Source organism: Furipterus horrens, unplaced genomic scaffold (genome assembly GCF_987537825.1).
Source record: "Furipterus horrens unplaced genomic scaffold, mFurHor1.1.pri manual_scaffold_3, whole genome shotgun sequence".
Taxonomy (NCBI): Eukaryota; Metazoa; Chordata; class Mammalia; order Chiroptera; family Furipteridae; genus Furipterus; species Furipterus horrens.
In genome coordinates this window covers 113,212,833-113,237,037 of record NW_028327173.1, presented here as the reverse complement: position 1 = coordinate 113,237,037, position 24,205 = coordinate 113,212,833, and the positions used below count along the sequence as shown (strand labels likewise).

Sequence of the window (24,205 nt, the reverse complement as noted above, 5' to 3'; positions counted from 1 at the left end):
ATGATGGCACAGATCATGATAGAGATCCCAATCATGAAGCTGACCAGACAGCAAATATCTAATCTAACGACTCAGCAGATAGGAAATTTTTCTGAGGTACAGTTCAGAGCTTGGTTATAAAAATGCTTACAGACCTAACAGCAGATCTTAAACAAGACGGGGAGGGAATGAAGGCTAGTCCTGCTGAAATGAAGAAAAACACATACGAACTAGTGTTGAGGGCAAGAAAACCAGGGATCAAATCAACAAATTGAAACATAGGGAAGGAACAAATAGTCAATCAGTGAGAAAGAGGAAGTGAAAATGAGGAAAATAATGAGAGGCTTAGAAATCTATGGGCCAACATCCGAATCATAGGGTTTGCCAAAAGGTGAAGAAGAACAACTAGAAATTGAAATACTATGTGAAAAAATAATGAAGCAGAACTTACTGAACTTGGGGTAGAATATAGACTTACAGGTCCAGGAAGCACAGAGTTCTAAAAAAACTGGAACCAGGGAGAACCACATCAAGACACATTATAATCAAATTGTCAAAAATTAAGGATAAAGAGAGAATCTTAAAAGCAGCAAGAGAGAAGAAAAGAATCATGCATAAAGGGGTCCCAGTTAGACTATCAGCTGACTTCTCAAGGGAGACCCTGCAGGGAAGAAGGGACTGGCAAGAAATATTCAAAGGAATGAAAATCAAAAACCTACAACCACGATTATTCTATCCAGTGAAGCTGTCATTCAGAATAGAAAGGCAGAGAAAGTGCCTCCAGGACAAAGTAAATCTGAAGGAGTTCATCAGATTCAAACCACTGTTATATGAAATGTTAAAGGAACTTGTTTAGGAGAAAGAGGATCAAAACTATGAACATTAAAATGAAAACTGTATCGCAACAACCAACAACGGAAGCTAAGGAACCAAAACAAAGGCAAACTAAGTAGGCAACGAGAGTGGGAAAAGAATTATAGGTATGGAGAACATTATGGGGGGATGTCTGAAGGGAGGGGGAAAGGGGGACAGAGAGGGAGATGGTACAGAAATTAAGAAGCATAGTAGGAGGGAATGGAGTAGAAAGGAAGATGTTGAGAAGAGCTATATGCACAAACAGGGGGCATGAACTAAGGGAGGGTCACAACTGGAGGGACAGGGTCACTGGGTGGAGGGGAACAAAGGGAAAAAAATTGGAACAACTGTAACAGCATAATCAATAAAGTATATTTATCGGCCTGCGAACCAAGTGTCGCTGGTTTGATTCCCAGTCAGAGCACGTGACTAGGTGGCACGTCAGGTCCCCAGTTGGGGGTGCAAGTGAGAGGCAACCACACAGTGATGTTTCTCTTCCTCTCTTTCTCCTTTCCCCTCTCTCTAAAAATAAATAAATAAGCAAAGAAACAAATAAGTAAATAAATAATTTTTTAAAGTATATTTAAAAAATAACATAAGAGCAGATAAAGACATCACAAATGAAAATTATAGGCCAATATCCATGATGAACATAGATAAAATATTCAACAAAATATTAGCGAAACTAATATAGCAATATATCAAAAAGATCATAAATCATGATCAAAGAGGATGTATCCCAGGGATGCAACATTGGTACATATATTCACAAATCAATACATGTGATGCATCACCTAAACAAAATGAAATATAAACTCTTATGATCATATCAGCTAATGCAGAAAAGCATTTAATAAAATACAGCATCCATTTATGATAAAAAAACTTTCAGCAAATTCGGAATACAGGGATCATACGTCAATAAATAAAGTCCACATACAAAAACCTACAGCCAACATCATTCTCAGTGGGTGAAAACTAAAAACTTTTCCCTTAAGATCAGGAAGAAGACAGGGATGTCAACTTTCACCACTCTGTTCAACATAGTAATAGAAGTTCTAGCTACAGAGATAAGAAGAAAAAATAAAGGTCATCAAAATTGGAAAGGTAAGTATAACTCTCATTATTTGCAGATGACGTTATATTGCACACAGAAAACCCTAAAGGCTCCACCAAAAAAACTTCAAGACCTAATAAATAAATTCTGCAGAGTAGGGGTTACACTACCATTATCCATATTAAATTAATTTTTATACACCAATAATGAATTGTCAGAAATAAAAACTGAAAAAAGAACTCCATTTACTATTGTAACTAAAAAATTAGATACCTAGAAATAAATGTAACCAAGGACATAAAAATTCTGTACTCAGAAAACTATAGCACATTGAAGAAAGAAGATAAAGATGATACAAATAATTGGAAGTATATAATACATTCATGAATTGGAAGAATTAACATCATTAAAATGTCAATACTACCCAAAGCAATCTATAGATTTAACATAATTTCTATTAAAATACCAATGGCATATTTCACAGATCTAGAACAAATATTCCAAAAATGTATATGAAACTAAAAAAAAAACCCTGAAAAGCCTCAACAATACCGAGAAAGAAGAACAGTTAGAGGTATCATGATATTGATATCAAACTATACTACAAGGCCACTGTAATCAAACAGCCTGGTACTGGCATAAGAATAGACATATAGATCAATGAAACAAAACAGAGAACTTAGAAATAAACCTATGCTGTTATGGTCAGTTGACATTTGACAAAGGAGGCAAGAGTAGCAATGAAGTAAAACCAGTCTCTTCAATAAATGGTATTGGGAAAACTAAATTGGTACATGTGAAAATGAAACTAGGCCACCAACTTATACCATACATCAGAATAAACTCAATATGGTGAAAAGACTTAAATGTAGGTCCCTAAACCATAAAAATCCTAGAAAAAATCCTAGAAGAAAACATGGACAGTAAAATTTCAGATATCTCACTTAGCACATTTTTTGCCGCTCTTCCTCCAAAGGCAAAGTAAACAAAGGGGAAATTTAAAAAGGGGACTACATCAAATTAGAATGCTTCTGCTCAGCTAAAGAAACTATCATCAAAATAAAAAGGGAACCCACTGTATGGGAGAATTTATTTTCCAGTGATACACCTGATAAGGGTTTCTAAAATACATAAAGAACTTACACAGCTCAACAGAAGGAAGATCAAAAATCCAATTTAAAAATAGACAAAGGACCTGGAAAAACACCTCTCCAAAGAGGACATACAGAGGGTCCACAGGCATATGAAAGAATACTCATCATCACTAGCCATCAGAGAGATGCGAATTAAAGCCACAATGAGATACCACTTCACACCGATCGGAATGGCCATCATCAACAAATCAACAAACAAGTGATGGTGAGGATGTGGAGAAAAGGGAACACTAGTGCACTGTGGGTGTGGAATTTTCTCAAAAACTTAAAAATTGAGCTATGTTATCCAAAGAAACCCAAAGCATTAACTTGAAGGGATATAAGCACCCCCATTTTTATTGCAGCATTACTTACAATCACCAGGATTTGGAAATGGTCCAGTGTCCATCAGCAAATGAGTGGATAAAACAACTATGGTACATTTATACAATGGAATACTAGTTGGCCATAAAAAAGAAAAATTTACCCTTTCTGACAGCATGGATGGACCTGGAGAACACTATGCTAAATGAAGTAAGCCAGTCAGAGAAAGACAAATACCATATGATTTCACTCAGCTGTGGAATCTAATGAACAGACTGCACTAATAAGCAAAATCGAGACAGACTCATAGAGAGCAGGCTGACAGCTCTGGGGGTTTCTGGAGTGGAGTGATCCAGCAAAAAAGAGACAGGACTCATGGACATGGACAACAGTATAGTGATTGAGGAGGATTAGGGGGATGGGTGGAGGTGGAAGAAGGTATAAGAGGGATAAATGGTAATGGAAAAAATACAATAAAAATAAATTTAGAAAATATGCAGGAGTGCTTTGAATTCCTGGGGGCTGAATTTATCTTGCTTCTTACTTAAATGTCTGGCACCTGGGCTGGGATGAGCTAATTATCTTTTTCAGTGCTTTTCTATTATTCATGTTGATCTATATTTCTATATGGTATAACTTTCTGCATTAAGAACTTCCTGGCCAACTGACCTGGAGTCTGCACGATCCTTCCCCATGTGGGAAGGCCACCCTCCCCTCCACACCCCCACTCTTATTAGGGTTTTCTGGACCCAAGGGTAGGTAGGACGACGACCATGTCCAGCTTGAAGCAGCTAGAGGAGCTTGAGACCTTCGCCCATTGTCCTTTACAAGATTACAAAGGGTCCTAATATTTGAGGGGGGGGGTAGTTAATTTTTACGAACCAGGGGTATGGACTTGGGGGGGATTGCTGAGGGGTGCTGGGGGGAGGGGAACAAGGGGGAGAAAATTGGAACTGTTGTAACAATATAATCAATAAAATGACAACAAACTCAAAAAAAAAAAAAAAGAACTTCCTGTAATATTTCTTTTAGTGTATATCTGCTACAGATTAATTCATTCAGATTTTCAATATCTGAAAATGTTTTTAGTTCACTTTTGTTTTCAAAAGTTTTTTCTTCACTAAATATAGAATTAAAGTTTATGAGTATAGTTTGTTTCATCACTTTAAATTCAATTACTTGTCTATCTTATCTACATTATTAACTTTCTTATGTAATATTCTGGTGTGTGTGCATGTATGTATGCATACCTGTTTTTATATCGCAATGTCTCATTATATATAGCAGGGCTGCAATTAACAATTTGTTGAATAAATAAATGTCATGAATGATGAATTAATTAATTAACTAACTAATGAGATGGAGAAGGCTTAGTATACCTATTTAGCATAGAAATATTCAGAAAAATAAGTTCTTCATTTGACGCTGGTTGAGGAGATAAAGATGAATAGATATATTGTAGAGTATACTTTTAAAAAATATGTCTATTAGCCTCTGTAAACTAATTGATTAAAAATATTCTATCATTTAATGAAATAACTAATATAGGAACCTGGTTTTAGGGACTGTTTTGTCTTTATAATTCTTTATGAATCACATCTTGACTCTTGGATCTTGAAAACATATTGCATTCAACACATTTTGAAAATCAATCACTCATAAAATTGGAGCTCAGACAATAACTATGAAAATATAATCATATATAGTTCGTGATCATAAAAATCCTATTATGGTATACACTTTAAGACAAGAAGTATTTATATCATAATTCAGAGTTCTTATGCTAATAATTTTTTTTAAGTTATGAATAATTTTAAAGAAAATATTTTTAAATTATCTATTTTCTCAAGACTGACTCAATATCTGCTGGGCATATATGAATAATATCTTATTTTATGAGCTTTACATTTTTGTATATACAGTATCATGTAAAGTGAATTTTTGTCATTATATTAGACTACATAGACTACAGTTTAGCTCACCTAGAAATAGGAAACAAACTAAGACAAATATATGGAAACAATTATTTAAATTGATTGTTAATTAAGATGGTTTATTCTCAATCTTCCTCTATTGCTCTGTAAACTGTCATCATAATCAGGTTCATGTCCAATATTGTGGTGCCTAGGGTCAGAGTACAGAGGTTTACATGTCATATTTATAAATATTTCAGTTACAAATTAAAGCAATAAATTACAACATAAAATATATTTTATCCTTTTGCTTTGGTAACTATCTTCATAAAAAACTGGAGGTTCAGGTGTGAATTTGTATTTCTTGGGCTCCTTAGATATCAACGCAGAAATGTGATATGAAGGGAGGAACTGCTTGCAAATTCCTCTCACCTGCTACCCTACCAACACCAGTTTTCTATCCCCACCGGTTTACTTACATCCCCTCCCACCCTGGCAACAGTAGCCTCCTTGCTACCCTTGGGTTTAGAGATGTGCAGATCTTTGCAGGAGTCGGAGTGCCCTGGTAGCAGTCCTTTGGGACAAGAAATTCCAGGAGATTTGAATATCTACGGAGTGGATTAAAGGGGGGCGACGGCCTTCTTCTGGGACTGCTCTCTCCTTGATGCTTAAGACTACACTGACAGGACATGGTAAGAATCATGAGGCAGAAAAACCTGACGTGTTCCTTCTAAACCACCAGCTCCAGACCGTGAAGCTCCTATTTTCCCTGGGTGCAAAGGAGGCACAGATTGCAATAAACCTGAAAATCTTACATTTAGCAATACTGTCAAGTCACCCTCAATGGCGTGATTATATTTGTTCCACTTCTAAATCACAACCACAGTTAAGAGCAAATTTTTTTCACCTTTCATTCTGAATAATTAAAATTGTTAGCTAAATATGTGCATTTGCACAGACAATACTCCTAATTTCAAAGCCTTGTCAAATATAATAAGCAAGTATCCAGGAAGGAAACATACAAAATGACATGAAGAGTAATGGAACATTTTTAGTTTGTCAAATATTAAATACAGAAGTATTTAACTTTCAATAAACATTATAATATACTTTCAAAAACTAAAATTTTCATGGCCCAGAGATCACTGGCCTACTTCTAAACAGACATTGAATATAGTACTAATTAATAACTATGTAATTTGACTTTTATACAAGAAGGAAGTACATTTTTATATAATCTCATTGTATTAATAGTTTCTGATTTAATTTCATTTTGATGAAAAATTAGTTTATTTTCCATATTTTGCATTTCAAAAGATATGGGGATGCTCTCTAAAAAAGTGTTCTTTTCTTGTATACTTTATTTCTTTATTTGGATTAGCTGAAGTATTAGTTTAAGATTTTCTAGTAAAGTTTCTCAAAAAATGAATGAGGAAAATAAATTTTGTTCACAAAGCATTTTAGAGCAACAGTTTTTTTCCCAATGATATATGAAACCTATTATCACATCAAGCACATTAAATTCTATTGAAAAAATAAATGCAGCAGAAAAATTATTTGTATGTCATATTTAAACCACAATATGAAATTAATTATAAATAGGCTTTATGAGAGATTTTCAGATCCACTAGAAAAATACATATCACAGCTAACAGTAGAGTCTTGCTTGGAAGCAATTTTATATCTACAGAACACTTCTAGACTTTTCAGAACATTGCATGTGTGTGTGTGGATGTGTGGTTGTGCGTGTTTAACTGCTATGCCACTAACACTTGACATTGGCCATTCATATACACTGAATGTGTATCTCTTAATCCATATACCTCCATGCCACTTTCTGAAGAAACAAAGTTGATTTTCTCACCTTTTTAGAGTTCTCTGGAGCTGTCTAAGGGTGCGTGAGATAGAGAAGTGTGGAAGTCTGAAAATGCAGATAGAGGGAGACGACCCACACCCACATTTCCTTGAATTTATTTCACGCAGAAATATTCTGCTTTAATCTTGAGATATTGCTATGATTTCATTTGAAAAATAGATTTTATATACTAAAATATTTGGCAATGCCCGGGCTAAATCATCAATTTAGGTTTCAGAAATTATTGTATAATTTTGAATCAATGTTATAATAACATTATATAGTAACATTGTTACTAAAATGTAGTTAAATTAAATATTACTAGTATTTTCTTCCCTTTGGTAACAAAGTAGAAACCTGAAAAAATAGAAATTCATATAAAACTTATATCAATGAAAGAGGAAAAGAAAGGCCTGTTTTAATAATTAACAAGATACATCTGAAAAGTCAGATGGTTAAGGGGATATTAGAAAATTGTATAAATTAAACAAAATTGTTTGACTGATAAACCTGATGAATATTGATTGAAGGCTACAGGAAATTTCCAGAGGAAATTTAATTTTTAAATACATCCCCTTCTCTGACCTAGATGAGAGACTTCTCCTATGTTTAGAGTGCTCCATTTATGAACCTATGTAATGAATTGTACACTTTTTTTATATACAGCAATTTAGCAAATATTTTTGATTAACTGAACAACACATTGAACTAGTTGGGTCTAGTTCATAACTGGAACTCAAAAAAAAAAAAGAGCTAGCTTTACACTCAGGAATTAGTACAAATAAGAGTAAATGACGTGATACAATTTGAAAGTACATTCTGACTTATTTTATTATATATTTATTAGAGCTGAAAATACTAAAAAACATTAGATTAATAATTATGATTGTAATCACTTCTCATATTAGTGATAAATTATTCTATAAATAATTTTTTACCCACTGATAGAATTTCACTATCGGAGAATCCATTACCACAAGACAATTAAAGTTGTTTCATATTTTTATATTACCTTGCTTGAAAAAATGACTGATAGTATCTGCCTTTTGAAGGATATCAAAAAGATTGACAATTTACTGAAGGATAGTAAACAAAAAATAATGGAAAATAATAGACTGAAGTTGAAGGGAGCTGATACAGGGATCAAACTTAACATTAGCTTTATGAATGATCTGAAAAGTGATGCAAGTGGAAATTAATTAAATCTCCAGGTAATAATTTACTTAATGGTCTAAAAGCAGGGAAAAATAATCCCTGAGAAATGATAAAAGGAATAAATGGATGTAAACAATCATTAAACAAGAATGGAATATTAATTGTTCTTCATATTAAGACCATTGGAATACATTTCTTCAATGTTTAAAATAAAATGCAGATAGGCAGTGATGTAAAGTAAGGAGAGACGGAGGTAAATTGTAGACCAGATGTGTCATATTCCTGTGAGTAGCACAGACTGGTTATCATCTGACTCTTGGGTTTATACTCAGCACTTTCCTGAATGACAGAAAACAATATTATTTCTAGAAAGACAGTTTCTTCTTAGTAATATTATTTTTTACTGTGAATATTTTATTTAGTCATTTTTGTTTACAACTGAAACTCTTGGAATTCAAAATGAACATCCTTGCCCGTGAGCTCCATATAGACATCAGAAGTTTCAAGCTTGTGTTCCACGATGTCATTGGTCCAAATGAACCTTTAGGAGCCAGCTGGCTGCCATCCAGGCTCACGCTCATCCTCATGCCCGCAGTTTCACTTGGGAAAACCCAGTTTTCTGGGATCACATCATGCTGGGCTGTCAGAGCGCTGCTCCTGGGACGTTTCTGCTTATTCTTTGTATGGCTTTTTGGGTTAGTTTAGGCAGAATTATCTTCTGAGTAGTAAGGACAACGTATGTTCCACTGAACTTTTTTGTCCAGTTCGAGTACTAGCCGGACGTGGGTTTTTCGGAAAAGATTTCACGTGAGCAACAGAAACAAAGATTATAACAGCTTTCTGATTGCCACCAACTTCAATTTCCTCGACTCGTTTATTCAGTTTTCGTAATTGGATCTTGGGGCCCACATTCATCCCCAGCTCAGGAGACCTTGGAAGATTCCTGTCTCGAACCAGGCTGGCTTCTCACTCTTAGACTTCACAATTCTTGTGCTGAAATTGAACATGGCCTTCTCCTTGGTGAACGTTGGCCCAGGAAGAGGCCTAGGATTCAGGAGAGCTCGTAATATCCGGCAGCTGAAAAGCAGTAATGTAATATTCTATTTAAACACTGAGAAATACTATTACAAATATAGAATAATTATCAAATAAGGAAGTATTTACATAAATTCCAACTATATTCTGTTGTCTTAAAAATCATGTAAGATATACACTAAACAATGTGGAATTATTCAACTCTACTATTTCTTTCTATGATTATCACTTCTAAAATTTCATATCTGAGTTAATGAGAAATCAGATAATATTTTTCAATGGAAAAAACATGGGTTTTTATCAGAAGTCCCACATATGGAAACAAACCTATCACTACTCTAATTATTGAATAACTTACATTTTTTAATAAGTATTAAGTTTTGTCTATTTACTTTAGTGTATATAATAAATGTTATGATGCAACTTATTTAAAATGTTTATTTTACTATCTATTCTTATTGATGGATAAATTTAAACATACAATGTACGCTTTAACAGGTCAAAATTAAGAATAGATTGTCTTTTATAATGTATAAATTATTTCCCAATAATTTCAAAATATATTTTGCCTCAATACACGTGTGTTTTGAAGTTCTCGGGGCATCAAATAGTCATAGTATTCCCAAGGATAAGGGAAAATTTTAGTGTTTTTCCTATTCAATATTTCACCTTCTCATCCAAAAAGTGTATCACACTAAAATGTGTAAAACTTATTTTATTATATAGATTGTTTTAAGGTATCATTTCAAATCACTGTGAAAATATAAACAAATTAAGGACTAGCATTTTGGCAACTGACTTTCATATATATAAACAAAAATTATGTTTATATATATTTCATTTTTATATAAATGCAAAATTAGTATTATTTCTTTTGCCATAAAAATAAATAGATTTCACATCAAGACAAATAAAAAAAATAGAGAACCCTGAAAACAATTAGGTTACATTATGGGAGAAACTCTTTGTGAATATCTGCTAAAAGTCAGTAAGACAAATGTACGCTAGGAACAGTCAGTGTTCCACACTTCCACCTTCCCCAAGTCTACTTCATTTTTAGCTTTCACTCTGAAGGCCATCTCTTTTTGCTTCTCTTCTGGGAAACATGGCTACTATATTTCCAAAGACATTTTACATAAAATTTTAGACTCCCTTCATTAATTTCTTAAGTTCAAAAATCCCAGTGAATATTTCTTACTTTGGCTTGGGGCTAAGAAGTCCCTCATATGCCTCTATTGCTTCTCTCCTTAAAAGGCCCCAATGAGTAGACATTGATTTCAACAGAGATAGTCTAAGAGAATAGCCCTCTGAGATAAAATGTATGAACAGAATTACATGGCTGCCTTAAAAACTCCTGTGTACATCAGCTCAGTTTGTCCTCAGCTGAAAAATAAGAACTGATTAAATCCTCTCTGTCAGTGAGTGAGATTTGGAAAGATAATATAATTTAGTCTGATAGTAAAGAAAAAGGACTATGAGTTGTATTATTTTGAGTGTTACTTCTTGTTTCAATACTTATTTGTTGGTGAACCTGATAAAACTATTTACTCTGTTTTCTACATTTGTTAATTGTGTATTATAAAAACAATACTTTCAAGTATTGCTAAGGATTTTTTTTTTTTTACTTAACAAGTGTGATTCAGTGCTGAAGTGACCCTGGCTATATTTTCATGATGTGGATACTCTGCAGTAAGATGTATGTCAAATACTTGCCTACATAAAGCTTAGGTTTCATTGGGGAAGAATAAAGAACAAAACAAGTGAAATGCATAGGTCTAAATAAGACAAGGAAGAAAGATAGGGAGTGCTGGGTGTGGTTGCTGTTAAAAATGATATGGGTGGGTTGGGGAGGAGCAATTGGGGGAAAATGGGACAACTGTAATAGAAAAACTATAAGTAAATTAAACATTAAAGGAAAAATAATATGGTCAGGGGCTTGACCAATAGGAAGATAGCTAAGAATATATTTGAAAAAAACAACGAAGGTGAAGCAGGCAGCTATGCATGTTTCTGGGGAAGGAGCATCCTAGGCAGAGGGAATAGCAGTTGCAAAGGCTCTGAGTCAGTTACAGTCTTGGAGATCTGAGAAAATGTAAGGAGAATCTTGTGGCTGGAGAACACTGTGACTGGGGGAGAGTAAGCAAAGAGAGATATCTCATGAAATAGGGCCAGGTAGGTAACTAAAGCAATAGTTTTGGGGAGAAGACCATGATTTCCATTTTGTACGTATTAAGCTGGAGATGTATATTAGACTTAAAACAGGAGATGTTGAGATAAAAGTTCGCTATATGGTGTTTATCCCAGAATAGAGGTCCTGTATATACATATGAGAAATTCATGCCTACTGACATTTTATCTATATTGACATACTTCATTATTTATGCTGTTTCTTCCTTCATTTCCTTGCTTTCTTCTAGATCATTTGTTTATCCCTGCATAATTGCCTTAGTGGGTTTTTGTTTGTTTGTTTGTTTTCAAGTGCATGTTTACCAGCAAAAATTACTTAATCTTTTGTTTGTCTAAAAATGTATTTATTTTACCTGTAGTTTTGAAGATTATATTATTGAGTATGGACATTTTAATTTGGCAGTAATTTTCTTTCTGCAGCATAAGGTGTCACGTCATTATCTCTTTGCTGCCATGATTTCTACTGAGAAACTTTTTGTCCTCTTGTGCCTTCTTGGAAGGCATATACTGTATATTCATTTCTCTTGGTGCTTTAACATTTTCTTTTTGCTTTTGTTTTTTAGAAGTTTTACTCTGGTGCATTTCAGAGTGGTTTACTTTGTATTTATCCTTCTTGGGACTTTCAAAAGTTTTTGAATTGGTGGCTTCATCTTGATGTCTTTCATGATTTTGGGAACATTTTCAGGCATTTTCTCTCCTACATTTCTTCTGATCCACTCTCTTTCACCTCTTCTTCTATGTACATACACATAGAACTTTTATTATGTCCTATAAGACTCTAATAACTTTATATTTTCCATATTTTCTCTTCACTGCTATTTCAATATTTTCTATTGATCTAAATTCTGTTTTACTAATGCACTGCTTTGCTGTATTTAATTTCCTGTTAGTCCACCTGTTGAGATCTTAATTCCAAATACATATATATTTTTGGTTGTAACATAGTCATTTGGCTCTTTATAAAATGCAATTCTTTTGGTGAAATTGGACACCTAATGAGACTAATTCATATGCATATGTTTCAAGAGAGAATTTTGGTGTCAAGAAAGAAGTAAGAACAAGTATCAGGATATTAGCAGGTGACTACTCTCAAGATTCCTCTTCACTACTGCCTGTGGTGGTTTAGAAGTCTAGGGAGAGTTCTTGTTATTCTGAATAGAAGAAATTCTATATTTCTCTGCAGATTTTTGAAGAGAAACAAATGGTACAATGAAATTAAAGTACTTCACCCTGTACGATGATTAAGTGTTCGATGAGTGGTGCTAGTATGAACATTAATGGACCTTGCTGATGCTGCTACAACTCCATGCTTTCACATCCATGTTCTCTGTATCACTAAAGCCTCTGAATTTTGTGTGCTGGGTGCATGATTAGATATTTAACCAAGATGTCTGCTTTCAGCCAAGATAGAGTAATAGGGACATGGTTTATCTACTTGCTTATATTAATCTGCTTCTGCTGTGGTAACTGAGTGGTTTACACAACAACAATTAATTTTCTCACAATTCTGGAGGCCAGAAGTCTAAGATCAAGATGTTGGCACACTTAGTTTTGAACAAGAGCTCTCTTTCTGAATTGTAGATGGCGTCTTCTCCCTGTGTTATCATGTGGACTTTCCTCTGTGCACCCATTGGGGGGAAGGAGAGAGAGAGAAGGAAAGAGGGATGATAGAGGTGAGGAGTGGGGAGGGAAGAAAAAAGGAGGGGAGAAGAAAGGGGGAGAGAAATGGGGGAAAAGGGGAGGAGAGGGGAAGAAAGGAGAGTAGGCATTCTGGTGTTTCTTCTTATAAGGACACTAATATTATCAGATGAGGGTGTGTGAGGACAATAGTCTGTCAGGCTTTCTCACCCCGGATGCCCAGGTGTGGGCTGCTTAGAGATAATAATTAAATCCACATGCACAGTGCACTTGCAGTTATACAAGCATTGATGTCATATTTTGGCTAGTAGTCAGCTTTATTTATGTATAGTAGATATGCAGTGGTGAGGAGAGTGTGGAGAACAGTGGGATCATGGTTGGCGGCTGGCTAGTGGTCTGGTGCACACCCATGGTGCTGTGCACACATAGCTGCTGTAATAATATCTGCAATAAAGGGATGTCAGAGATTCCAACCTTGCCTCACATATTCTTCTGATTGCCAGAAAAGAAGAGCCTGCCTTGGTTTCCGTGACAAGGTGGAACTGTTAAGACCTCATTTAACCTTAAATATTTCCTTAGAAACTCCATATCTGAATAGACATATTGACTTTAGGACTTCAATATATGACTTTTGAGGTGACAATTAAGAACACTAAAAATACAAGAAATGATGATTCTTACGACATTGAAAACAGGTAACAAAGATCCCCAATCAGAGATGAAATACAAATGTGATGAGTATTACAATTGCTCAGGTTACTGCTTGAAGAGAGATATCAGATGTTTGCACAGAGAAGGTAAATAGGATGGGGCCTGCTTATCTCCCTGAGTATGAGAGTCAGAGCTTGGGGTCTGGGAAGGCCAAGATGCCTAGAGTTTTCAGGACAGAGTACGAGGAAGGAGAAAGCTGAAGAAAGAAAATTCTACAGATACAAGTACCACATGAGTATTCAGTTGAGGACTGATCAGGACACATGTGAGGGGACTACCCAAAGTGGGAGAGAACTGCTAAAAGGATTAGAGAAAACAATCCCCAGAACTCACACATGGCCAGAAATAGTGACTTTTTCTGGAAGTCAAAAGGGTTACTTCCTAATTTATGGGCCATACTGTATGATACTCAGTAGTGGGAAAAAGTAAAACCTCAAATAAGTGCTGCTATATTCCCATCCAAAAATAAAGTTTAAAAACAAGGCCCTGAACAGTATAATAAAACATTATACCATTTTTCCAAGTAACTTAAGCATATCTCATAATAAAGCTCAAAAATATTTTTAGGTATGCAAAAATATCCAGCACACAACAAAGCAAAATTTGTACTAACATCCAATGAAAAGTTATAGGCATGCAAAAAAAAATTTTTAACCCTCACATGGAGAAAATATGTCAGTTAAAACTGATAACTGTAATAACATTATCAGAAAAGGTTTTCGAAACAGTATAACCGTTTTTTATATGTTCAAGAAGGTTAAGGAATGATTGAACACTTTATTTAGGGAAATAAAAGATTTAAACATCATTCAGATTGAACTTTGAATGGAATAACTACAATGTGTGAGATAAAACATTCACCAGATATAATTAATGGCAAATTAGACATTGTAGAAGAAACGGTTTTGAAATTGAAAACAGAAATAGAACCTATTTAAAGTGAAACACATAGAGAGAAAGGACTTTAAAAATTGTCACATCAGTGATCTGTGGGGCAAGCTGAGAGCAGTATTTCAAGGTGAGGTCCTGTGAGATGGTGCTTCAAGGAAGGAACCTAGTTTGGGATTTTTAAAGTAGAAACAATCACAGAAGGCCCATAGTTGGTATTAGACTTAGTAAGTTCACTGACAGTACACTTATATGACCTAGAGGCAACAATCACAGGTTCACATTCATGCTGTTTTTCTCTTGGTTTCTATGGTTACTTTATATGTATTGTCCCTATTTCTTGTGTGCTGACAACTTCCAATTTTTTATACCTCTGAATTTCATGTTCTGCAAATCCTTATTTTCATTATGCTCAGAATTTTTCTTAACATTGTGAAGCCTTTAGCATAGGGTTTGACACATGCTGAAAAATTTGATGAATGTAATTTTATTTCTTTAGTACAATCCCCCCCAAAACAATCAAGTGCTTAGATATATTGTATTCCAAAATGACAATTTACAACACATGGTTTGAACTGGCGTTTTACTAATTCAAGGGTAAACATATATTTGGTAGACTTTTTAACTTAAACCAGTTGTAGACATAGCAAATGAAACTGTTTAAAATTTCATGAGGCCATTTGAATTTTAAATGCAGTGGGACACTTTGGATGGGACTGCAGCCCATTCTTTTGATGCACAGGTAGGCAAAATAATCATATAGAAGTTGTATTTTCTTTTGTCTCTAGAGGTGGGTACTTAAATTTTATTTGGGGTAGGCTGCTTTCCCATTTTAGGCATATCACCCTAATGGGCTTTGGATTTAGTCAGTTGTTAGAGAAAAAGTTAATCAGAAGTTAATATGTATACTAGAGGTAATATACTTTATTGATAGGTATAGATATCCCCTGGCTGGTTTGGCTCAGTGGATTGAGCGTCGGCCTGTGAGCTAAGTGTCGCTGGTTCGATATTCCAGTCAGAGCACATCAGAGAAGGAAAACTCTGACTCCAAAAAACCTCCACTGCCTTGCAGCATACCTCTTCAGGGGAAAGGCTAAGGGAGTAAACCCCGACAGAAAATCCGGAGCCGGAGTCCCTAAGGCGGTTTGACGTTGTAATCAATACCGGCAACTCCTGTGGCGCACCTGAAGCCAAGCTGTATTGACTCCGTCTTTCCCTTGGGCCCTTCAGCTGCGAAGAGAGGGGGGGTCTGCTGCATGGGCAACAGCAGACCCTCCATATCACCCTGCCCAGGCTCTGTAGCTTCAGCTTCACTGGAGAGGACACTCCAGCGTCATCGCAAGATGTCGATTCAACACGGGAGGAGACAGATACCGTGTCACTCCCGAGTCGGACTGCACAGCCATTCTCGGCAGTGCAGATAGACTCTTAAGAAGCTACACCATCATCTCTCGAGACGGACGGCTGCCGAACGAACGATAGATATGCTGGAGATACATGTCTGAGGAAGTTTGCTTTATTTGTATGTGAGTGAGAAAGTGAGAGAACTACATTATTGTATGTGCTTGAATGGAAAGAGTATATTTATATAGTGAGGTCATGAGTGGTTTTTGGTGTTGATTTTTACTTTTTAGAGTTACTTGCAAGAAATAAGCAGCTGTGAGAAAGGGGCAGAAAACCTTTCAGGGGTAACTTCTGGATATCTTGGGTCCAAATACTTGAGCCACATATGCAATGGGGGACCTCCAAAAAATGGAATTTGTTTATAAAAAATTGGGTATTTATTCTTAAATATTAAACACCAGTCACCTTCAAAGTACTTGTCATTTGATGCAAAACATCTATTGAGACATTATTCCCACTGCTCAAAATAGGTTTTGAACTTGTCAACTTTGAGGCCTTTACTGCTTCTGCTGTTTTTTGTTTCACCTCTTCCACATCAGCAAAATAGTTCCCTTTGAGGATTCTTTTTATTCTGGGGGAAAAAAACATCACTAGAAGCAATATCAGGTAAATAGGGAGGGTGAGGCTTGGGGGGTCATGTTGTTTTTGGCCAAAAACTGCTGAACACTTAGTGCTGTGTGGGCAGTGTGCTCAAAAATTACACATTCTGAAATGGACAAATGCATTGAATGAGTCTTCAAAAAAATTCACAGAAGCCAAATACAGCCTCTTACAACAACACTAGATAGTACACTGACTACAGATAGGTTCCTAGAAAACTCACCTAGCAGGAAAAGCCTGTACTACAAGGGTCCACCCTTCAGAAGATAATTCTGGGTTTTTGGGGAATCCCCCCTTGTAAAAACTTTTAACTCAGAGTTGAGAAGATAACCACTCTGCTAACCCAGTGCTATTCTTGTATTACAGAGAAAAACATGCCTGGAAACCGTGTTGCTTATATCTTAAGAATCTTCATGGGCAGGTAGAAATAGTCCATACCTTAGGATGATTTAAGGCATAATGAGCAGGGGAATCTGGGGTAGCAGCCAAAGAAGACCTGGAGCAGCAACTACAGGAGCATGCTACATTATAAGAACAAGTGACATGCTCTTTTGTTCTGTTTTCTTCTGTTTTTAAAAGATTTTATTTATTTTTAGAAAGAGGATAAGGAGGGAGAAATAAAGGGAAAAAAACATCAATATGAGACAGAAATACTGATCGGTGGCCTCACGCATGCCCCCAGCTGGGAACTTGACCCACAACCCAGGCATACGCCCTGGTTGAGAATCAACCACAACCTTTCAGTTAGCAGGCCAGCATTCAATCCACTGAGCCACACCAGCCAGGGCATTTGTAGACTCCCAGTAATAATAAGAGAGCATTTCCTTTTGCTGAGAATGAGATGCAGAAATAATGAGGAGGAAACACAAGCTTTTTAATATGAAAACATGACTTTATATTTATTCATAGGTTGGTGAGGCCTGAACATTTGGGCTACACAAGATTTGCATTTCACAGCAGGAAAGGAACTATAATCAATCAGCACAATCACATTCTTGATGTGTGATCAATAGATAACCTTTATTAAATAAAGAAATATCCTTGAAAGTACAAACACAAACAATTACATCTCATTATTATCCAATCACCTTTTTTTAAAGGCACTTATGGGAGTCAGGCGGAGAGCGGATCTCTGCCCGCTGGCAGAGACGGGACTCGACCAAGTGGCATTGGCGCTGAAGGACAGGAGACAGCATGCTGCCGGGCAAGTGAGAACATAATTCTCCTTTATATTTTTCTCTAGTGGATGGTGGAGACGGGAGGAAAGTTTGGAAGTGGTAGGCCGTTCTGGAGGAGCCCAGGCGCAGGGGCGCGCTAATCCACTCCTCAACCCTACCATTGGGTCGCGGGGGCGCACATAGGGAAGTGCTCTCATTCACTGGCCCAGGTGCGCGGGGCCGTGAGTCCAGGCGTCCCTCGGACACTCCCCAACGGACATAAGATCAGTACCCCAACGGGCACAGGGAGGGCCCACTGAACACGCAGAGGACTGTGCACAGACACCCCTAGACAGCTCCCGTGGGCGCAGGGCCCTAGGCCGGAAAGCAGACCACTAGCGCAGGCTCTGTTTGTGCCCACCCAGACGGGTGAGGGAACGGGGCGGCTGCAGCACGGGAACAGCGAGAGGCGGCGACCCACGGACGCTCGATTCCACTGAGCGCAAGTGTCCCTGGCCCTGCCCTAAGAGGCGAGAGACCAACTCCCGGAGCTCGGCTCAGCGGGACTGAGGGCACGGGGCAGTGCGCGAGCGCAAAAACACCTCAGCCCGGGGTCAGTGGGAGCTCTCGGGCCGCCTGTGCGGGCAGGGTCACCTCGACGCAAACGGGGAACCGCCGCGGCCCAGCGAAGGCGGGAGCCAATCCCGGGGAAAGCGCTCGGGCCGCCCGCGCGGGCAGGGTCACCTCGGCGCGAAAGGGGAACTGCCGCGGCCCAGCGAAGGCGGGAGCCAATCCCGGGGAAAGCGCTCGGGCCGCCCGCGCGGGCAGGGACACCTCGGCGCGAACGGGGAACCGCCGCGGCCCAGCGAAGGCGGGAGCCAATCCCGGGGAAAGCGCTCGGGCCGCCCGCGCGGGCAGGGTCACCTCGGCGCGAACGGGGAACCGCCGCGGCCCAGCGAAGGCGGGAGCCAATCCCGGGGAAAGCGCTCGGGCCGCCCGCGCGGACAGAGACACCTTGGCACGAACGGGGAACCACCGCGGCCCGGCAGCAGTGGGCTCCAACCGCGGGGCAAACTCTCGGGCCGTCCGAGCGCGCAGGGGCTTGCGCGCAAGGGCACCTCAACTGGCTACAGCGGGCAGCAAGGTAGCGCGCCGTGCCGGCCACCGCGGGCGCGCACCATAGCGGCAACCGGGTGCGCACACCAGTCCGGCAAAAGAACAAGAACCTCTGACCTCCCACACTAGACCAGCTGCGGACCCAGAAAAAGAAGGCAACACACCAAGGCTAAAACGGAGTAAAAACATCGTTTTTTTTTTTTTTTTTTTTTTTTTTTTTCTTTCCAAATTTTTTCTCCCTTGTTCTTTCTTTCTTCTTAATAATTTCTTTTCTTTCCTTCTTTCTTTATTCTTTTCCTGGGGTTTTTTTTGGGGGGGTTTTGGGGGGTATATATATATATATATATATATTTTTTTTTGGTTCAATTTTTTTTTTCTCTCTCTTTTTTCTTTCTTTCTTCTGTATTCTTTCTTTTCTATCTTTCTTTGTTCCTTTCTTGCTTACCTTTTGGGGTTTTTTTGGGGGGGGTTGTGGTAAATTTTTTATTTTCTTCTCTTTATTTCTTCCTTTCTTCTATTTTCTTGGGGATTTTTTGGGGGGGTGTTTTTCCTCCACCTCTTCCAATAATAACAAACTTTATCTCTAACGTGTTGCATATAACCTCTCCTTCTCATCCTTTCTCTTTAATAGTGGTTTATTCGTTTGTGTGTCTAGCTTAGCCCCCCTATTACTTTAAATAATACAATATAATTACTATATAAACCCAAATACAATACAATCCCACTTTCTTACTATACTAAGTATTTTTCTATCCTTTTCTTCTATTTTTCTTAACATACAATGTAAATATTACTAACTGGCTAGCACAGTCTCAACTATTATTAATCTATCAACCCCTCTATCAAAAATTATATTTTTCCTCCCCAAAAACAACTCGTATCTATTCTTCTTATAGTATAAAAGCTCAAATCTCTTTACATTTATATTAATACGGGCTAGTTGGCTAACGATAGCAGGATAGAGTGGGGGATACTTTCTGAGGGTGTGGGTCTCCTGCCTGGGCTGTGTGTTTATGTCTTTAACAGCATATCCACAAAAGAACTCAAGACAAAGCAGATAGAGTGACTCTCAACCAAGTAGCCAGAAGGAAGATCCTATCAAAGAACATCTGAAATATAACCGAACAGCATAAACAAACGACATAAAGGGTAACTCAAGACCATCAGGCTCAGGATATCAAAGAGACTGCACCACTGAAACTCCCAGACCTTCGATAAAGAATATTACACCACAAAGGAGGGAAGTCAAAGCAGACTACCCCCCCAATAAATAAATAAATAAATAAATAAATAAATAAATAAATAAATAAATAAAAACAAAAAGAATCCAACATGGTAAGACGCAAAAATAACCCCTCAATGAAAAGAAAAGAGGAATCCTCAGAAAGAGAGATAGACGAAATAGACATAGCCCAAATGTCAGACATGGAATTCAAAACAATGGTGGTAAAGAAGCTCAATATACTCGACATCCTTAAAATCAACTATGACAACCTTCAAGGAAGTTACCAGCAGCTCCAAGAAAATTACAGGGAACTTGCAGAGAACTACACCAGCATAAAAAAAGACATAGAAATCGTTAACAAGAACCAGGAAGAACTTAAGAATACAATCTCTGAACTGAAAAACACAGTAGAATCAGTCAAAAGCAGACTAAACGAAGCAGAAGATCGGATTAGTGAGTTAGAAGATAATGTAGAGAAAAACTCCCAGACAATACAGCAAAATGAAAAACGATTGAAAAAATATGAACAAGATGTAAGGGAATTACAGGATAGCATTAGGAAAAATAATTTAAGGATCATCGGAATACGAGAGGAAGAAGAAAAGGAACATGGAATTGAAAATCTGATAGGAGAAATAGTGACAGAAAATTTTCCGAACCTGATGAGAGGAAAAGCTATGCAAGTCCAAGAAGCACTGAGAGTTCCAATCAAGAGGAACCCCCAAAAACCCACTCCAAGGCACATCATAGTTAAAATGGCAACATTCCAAGACAAAGAGAGAATCCTAAAAGCAGCAAGAGAAAAGCAGCAAATAACATACAAGGGAGCTCCGATAAGGCTATCAACTGATTTCTCAACAGAAACATTACAAGCCAGAAGGGAATGGTCAAAAATATTTCAAGCAATGAAAAACAAAGGCCTACAACCAAGAATACTCTACCCAGCAAGGCTCTCATTCAAAATAGAAGGTGAAATAAGGAGTTTCTCAGACAAAGGAAGACTGAAAGAATACATCTCCACCAAACCAGCATTGCAAGAGATGCTAAAGGGACTGTTCTAAGAAAAAAGAAGGAAAAAACAAGAGAGGAGAGGAACAGAGGTACAAAGGGAAATGAATAAATACACGTCAATAATAACCTTAAATGTAAATGGATTAAATGCTCCAATTAAAAGACATAGGGTAACGGAATGGATCAGAAAACAGGACCCACATATTTGCTGTCTACAAGAAACACACCTCAAAACAAAAGATTTACACAGACTGAAAGTAAAGGGATATAAAAAAATATTCCAAGCAAACGGACCGGAAAAAAAAGCCGGGGTAGCAGTTCTCATATCAGACAAAATGGATTTTAAAGCAAGGACAATAAAAAGAGACAAAGAAGGACATTTCATAATACTTAAAGGAACAATCCATCAAGAAGATATGACTTTGATAAACATATATGCACCCAACATAGGAGCACCCAAATACATAAAGCAAATACTAGAAGACCACAAAAAGGATATCAACAACAACACACTCATAGTAGGGGACTTCAACACTCCATTATCAACAATAGACAGATCATCAAAGCAAAGAAACACCAAGGATATACAGGCATTGAACAACACACTAAACCACATGGATCTAACTGATATATATAGAACTTTTCACCCCAAAGAAGCAAAATATACATTCTTTTCAAGTGCACATGGGACATTTTCAAAGATAGACCACATGATAGGTCACAAAACAAGCCTCAACAAATTCAAGAAAATTGAAATCATATCAAGCATCTTTTCAGATCACAATGCCTTGAAACTAGAAATCAACCTCAGAGGAAAAAATCAAAGACACCCAAACTCATGGAGATTGAATAACATGCTATTAAATAATGAATGGGTTAACAATGACATCAAAGAAGCAATCAAGAAATTTCTAGAAACTAATGATAATGAGCACACAACAACCCAAAACCTGTGGGACACAGCAAAAGCAGTCCTGAGAGGGAAGTTTATAGCAATACAGGCATATCTGAAAAGGCTAGAAGAATCTCAAATAAAAAACCTAACCACAATGCTACAAGAACTAGAACAACAACAACAAACAAAGCCTAGGGCAAGAAGAAGGAATGAAATCATCAAGATCAGAGCAGAACTAAATGACATAGAGACTAAACAAACAATCCAAAAGATCAACGAAACTAGGAGCTGGTTCTTCGAAAAAATCAACAAAATCGACAAGCCTCTAGCCAGTCTAATCAAGAAAAAAAGAGAGAAGACACAAATAAACAAAATCAGAAATGAAAGAGGAGAAATCACGACTGATACCTCAGAAATACAAATGATAGTTAGAAATTACTTCAGACAACTGTATGACAAGAAATTTGACAATCTAGAAGAAATGGACAAATTTCTAGAAACATACAACCTTCCAAAACTGAATCAAGAAGAAGTGGAAAGTCTCAACAGACCAATAACAAAGAAGGAAATTGAAACAGTAATCCAAAATCTCCCGGCACACAAAAGCCCTGGACCGGATGGCTTCACAGGCGAATTCTACAAAACATTCAGGGAAGAACTAACTCCTATCCTCCTCAAACTGTTCCAAAAAATCCAAGAAGAAGGGAAAATCCCAAACTCTTGCTATGAAGCCAGTATTATCCTAATCCCCAAACCAGGTCAAGACACAACAAAGAAAGAAAACTACAGGCCAATATCACTGATGAACATCGATGCTAAAATCCTCAATAAAATATTGGCAAACAGGATCCAGCAACACATCAAAAAGATCATACATCATGATCAAGTGGGCTTCATTCCAGGGATGCAAGGATGGTTTAATATTCGCAAATCAATAAATATAATACACCACCTAAACAGAATGAAAGACAAAAATCACATGATCATATCAATAGATGCAGAAAAAGCATTTGATAAAGTTCAACACCCATTTATGATGAAAACACTCAGCAAAATGGGAATAAAGGGAGCATATCTTAACATAATTAAGGCTATATATGAGAAGCCTGAGGCCAACATCATACTCAATGGACAAAAACTGAAAGCATTCCCCCTGAACTCAGGAACGAGACAAGGTTGTCCACTCTCTCCACTCCTTTTCAACATAGTGTTGGAAGTCCTAGCCACAGCAATCAGACAAGAAAAAGAAATAAAAGGAATCCAAATTGGGAAAGAGGAAGTGAAACTTTCATTATATGCAGATGATATGATAGTATACCTAGAAAATCCTATAAACTCCACTAAAAGACTACTTAATATAATAAGTGAATTTGGCAAAATCGCAGGGTACAAAATAAATATACAGAAATCCAAGGCATTTCTGTACACCAACAATAAAATAGCAGAGACAGAGACAAAAAATAAAATACCATTTACTATAGCAACAAGAAAAATAAAGTACCTAGGAGTAAACTTAACCAAAGAGATAAAAGACCTGTACTCTGAAAATTATATAACATTGAAGAAAGAAATTAAGGAAGAAACAAATAAATGGAAGCAAATACCATGTTCTTGGATGGGAAGAATCAACATCATCAAAATGGCCATACTACCCAAAGCAATTTACAAATTCAATGCAATCCCTATTAAAATACCAATGACATATTTCACAGACCTAGAACAAATACTCCATAAATTCATATGGAACCAAAAAAGACCCCGAATAGCAAAAGCAATCTTGAGACAGAAGAACACAGCAGGAGGAATCACAACACCAGATATCAAACAATACTACAAAGCCACTGTAATCAAAACAGTATGGTACTGGCATAAGAACAGACATATAGATCAGTGGAACAGAATAGAGAGTCCAGAAATAAACCCAGGCCTCTATGGTCAACTAATCTTTGATAAAGGAGGAAGGAACATAAAATGGAGTGAGAAGAGCCTCTTTAACAAATGGTGCTGGGAGAACTGGATAGGGACCTGCAAAAAAATGAAACTAGACCACCAACTTACACCACACAC

At 37.2% G+C, this 24,205-nt stretch overlaps 1 pseudogene; it reads right to left on the bottom strand.

Moving 5' to 3' along the window:
• Nucleotides 1-8,703: 8,703 nt before the first annotated feature.
• LOC150015769 (small ribosomal subunit protein eS7 pseudogene) lies at nt 8,704-9,278 on the bottom strand (annotated as a pseudogene).
• Nucleotides 9,279-24,205: the final 14,927 nt, after the last annotated feature.